The sequence below is a fragment of the Anastrepha obliqua genome, chromosome 1 (genome assembly GCF_027943255.1).
Source record: "Anastrepha obliqua isolate idAnaObli1 chromosome 1, idAnaObli1_1.0, whole genome shotgun sequence".
In the NCBI taxonomy this organism is placed as follows: domain Eukaryota; kingdom Metazoa; phylum Arthropoda; class Insecta; order Diptera; family Tephritidae; genus Anastrepha; species Anastrepha obliqua.
In genome coordinates, this window is record NC_072892.1 from 63969811 (window position 1) to 63973967 (window position 4157).

General features: G+C 38.8%; 1 non-coding gene across 1 annotated transcript; it reads right to left on the reverse strand.

Moving 5' to 3' along the window:
• Positions 1 to 3667: 3667 nt before the first annotated feature.
• Positions 3668 to 3740, reverse strand: Trnaa-agc (transfer RNA alanine (anticodon AGC)). Its single transcript has one exon. It is a non-coding gene; the product is annotated as a tRNA-Ala (tRNA).
• Positions 3741 to 4157: the final 417 nt, after the last annotated feature.

Genomic DNA, 4157 nt, shown 5'->3' on the forward strand with positions numbered 1-4157 from the left:
GGACATGCGCGCGCAGTGCTGCCAAGCAGCCGGAAGCCGATATAGCAGCCTATAAAGGAATGCAAAATAGTAAAAGAAGGAAAACGGAGAAAAATAGTGAAAAATAACAACAACGTCGTTTAAGTAACTAAATGCATGTTAAGTGTAATATAAGTTTACTTCAGGTCTGTGTTGCTGCCACTGCACCAATCGACTACGAACCCTTTCAACTCGTCGCTCAACGCTTGGGCCTCCTACTCGTGCCAGCTAAATCACCATCCATTGACGTTCCGCTGATGATGTCTTTTAGCGATTGCGGTGATTTTTATTTTAGGTTTTCATAGCTGGTCTGCTGATTACGACAAAATATATTTTGCGGCCGTTTCTAAGGCTCATTTGGTGCACTTGCCGCAAGCAACACCGGCATCAACAGGAATGCAGCAGCGAATTGTGTGCAAAACTACTTTTTTTTAGTTTTTGTTCGCTTCATATTTTGTGTCATTTGCGAAACTCTGTGGCTGGCTGTGCGCTTCTTGTTTTCCTACTATTTTGCGGCTAAATGAGTTTTCCATTTGCTCGTTTAGTGGCGGCAGCAACTGTTGCTACCATTTGATAGTTGCCCGGCTGCTGCTTGACTTGCACCTTTGGTTCGTCCTGCGGCGCAAGCAATTGTGACTCCAGAAGCTTTCTTTTTGTTTTTTGATCATTTCAGTGATCTTTTCGTTCTCTTCTTCAATCGCGGTTCTTACTGCTTTGGGCATCCAAGTGTTATAAATTTTCATATTACTCACTCATTTATTCACTTAGATCTCAGTTAAGGCGAGATGTGCATTGGCGCCTTGGGCTTTCTGTCTCTGCTCTCAACTACCTTGGCAGCGAGATAAATACTTCTTGATTAGATGAAGACTAGCATTCGACAAAGCTGGTGACCAAGGAATGCGGTTTGATTAACATGAACTGGAAGCTATAGTAGCTCAGATATACCTTTGTTTAACTGAGCTCTAGTTCTGGTAATCATCTAGAAATTAGTCAGGAATATTCGCTCATTTTCTATAAAACTCTGAATACAGTTTTATATCCTTTACGGCGGGTGTTATTTGAGTAATATGGGAACAGTAAAAACTGGAGTTATTAGCAAAACCAATTTGACCACCTGCTGACTTGCAAGTCTTAGTTAGGCCAATATATTTACTGGAGTCTGCGAGTCTGCGAGATAAAGGCCAGGGGTTTCATTGTTGTTGTGGTTCTAGATAGGATAAACCAACTACTGATAATTTATCTATAGACACAAAATTAGCAGCAAATGTAAAGCATATCGCACAATGATCTGAATGGAAACTCCTTATAGGCTAACAATTGAAAATGGCTGACTATTTACCCGGCCATTGCCTTTCAATTGGAAATTTCTGTCACCAGTTTGGCTTCTAAAAAATACAGTGAGTCAATAAAGTCAAGCTTTTTACTTACTCGTACGTTTTAGGAATTGCATACAGTCGCAATCACTTTTGATCGCGATTTCAACGGACATAGACCAAAATGGGCCGTGGTGCTAAAATTTCCCTAGAACTACGTCAATTAATGATAAAACTGTATTTAGAAAAAAATCCTATCGCGAAATTGGCAAACTTGTTTATAAATCATGGTCCAGCGTTCGAAACATCGTTATGCATTATTGCAATACTGGCAAAATAGATCCGGAGAGCAGATCTGGCCGCCCAAAAAAATTAACCGAACGACAGGAACGAATTGTGGTGTCCACGATGGCACAAAATCCAAAAACTTCGGCTTCAAAATTGTGCGAGACCCAATGTGCAAAATTCATCTGAAATCAATTTCAACCGCCAAGACTGTTTGGAATACCCTATATCAGGATGGGTATCATGGCCGGGTTCCTCGACGCAAACCCTTCATTTCGAAGGTAAATAAGAAAAAGAGGCTAGAATTTGCTAAACAGCATTTAAATAAGCCCGACGCTTTTTGGAACACCACCATATTAAGTGATGAATCAAAATTAAATTTATTTAGGTCACATGGAGCACAAAAGATTTGGCGAAAGCCAAATAAAGAGCTTCAAGAGAACAACCTGCTCAAAACAGTTAAACACAATGGAGGAAATTTGATGGGTTGGGGGTGTTTCGTGACATCTGGTGTCGGAAAGCTCGTGTTCATAGATGAGACAATGGATAAGCATGTGTATCGTGACATTCTTAAAGAAAATTTAAGTGCAAGTGTCGAAAAACTGGAACTTAATGGGACATCTTGGCAATTTCAACAAGATAATGACCCAAAACATTCGTCTTATCTTGTGCAGGAGTTGTTGATGTACCATTGCAATCAGCTTAAACCACTCCCTCAATCGCCGGACTTAAAATCCTATTGAGCATGTGTGATATCTTCTGGAACGGAAGATACGATCTCACCATATAACGTCAAAGGATTCTCTAAAAGCGGCAATAATTGCTGAATGGAATAAAATAACACCTTCCGAACCTTCAAATCTGGTAAGTAGTATCAAGAGACGTTTGCAGGCCATTATTCAGTCTAAAGGAGGACCCACAAAGTATTAGCGCGTTACAGCTGCAATCGAGCAAGCTGATTACACTACCTGTGCCAATACTTTTTTGATGTGAATTTGTGCCTTATTTTACCTTTCAAGGTTGAGCTTGTAAACCTAAGTCGAAATAATTTTTTTTTTTGTCAGAAACGTAATAAATAAATACATACATTTAGAAAATACCGTTTTCTGTTATTTTTATACTTTCACTAGAAGAAAAGTTATAGCACTGAGAACTTTGATTTTTCGAGTGAGCCAATACTTTTTTGACTCACTGTAAGTTTTGAGAGGCAATACAGCGAGCACTTTGCAAACTTAGCTGGTCGATAGATCGCTACCATGACTTGATTATCTAAGTAGCTGACCTGATGTAAATCGGGCATGGATATTTGAGAGCAAAAGAGACTTTTGTACCATTGAATGTTTTTCTCAAGGTATACATAGAAGCTCTCTTTGCTGGAACTACTGAATATTGAAATAATCAATATATAGGTATATATATAGAACCCCTTTTTGGGTGTTTGGCCGAGCTCCTCCTCCTATTTGTGGTGTGCGTCTTGATGTTGTTCCACAAATGGAGGGACCTACAGTTTTAAGCCTTCTCCGAACGGCAGATATTTTTATGAAGAGCTTTTTCATGGCAGAAATACACTCGGAGGTTTTCCATTGCCCGCCGAGGGGCGACCGCTATTAGAAAAAAATGTTTTTCTTAATTCTGGTGTTTTACTGATATTCGAAACAACGTTCTCTCTGTGTATTCCGAATGGTAGTTACGCACCAACCCATTCGACTACGGCGGCCCCCATATATAAAAATCCAAATTTAAAGTTGGAAAATTTCATTGCAAAACTTAACCTTTTAAATTTGAACAGCTTGAAAAATTAAAATTTGGTATTTGAACCCGAACCTCAGGCGCACAAGACCCAAAATTTGTTTAGTAAAATCATATAAGTATGTATATTAATTAGAAACTTTGTTGCATTCCTGATATATTTAGCTTTATCTGACATATTTTTATTTCACTAAGCCATGCATTTATTTTTCATGTATTTCACTGTATTGCACTGCGAAAGTAAAACAAGAAAAAGGGAAACTAAAATAAAAATTTACTTTTTCTGTGAAGGAAAAAAAAATTGGAGATGCGAGGCATCGACCCTCGTACCTCTCGCATGCTAAGCGAGCGCTCTACCAATTGAGCTACACCCCCTTAGAATGTAAAGATTACGAATACCTTCATATGCTAGGCGGCTTTAAAGAGTCACTAACGGAGCATTGACAAACAGCGCCAGGAGCAATTTGTGACAAACTCAAACTTGTATCTGCTTGCATAGGTATGTACACAAAAATACAACAATTAGCATAAAAAGGTGTGTATAACAAAGGCTGAAAGCTGTATGGGGACATTGAATGGTAAAACATGCGAGTATACAATTCACATCTTCAGCAGAAAATTGTAAAGGTATGTCAATAAGCGTGCATGCTTACTGAAGGCAAGGAAAGAAGGAAATCCTTACGAGAGACTTTTAAAGCTGTCAAATTTGTCTTTAAAAATATGGGTAGAATTCAGGATTCAATAATAAAAGGTTTGCTCAGTAAGCAGCTTTCTCATTCCCTCTTGACAAAT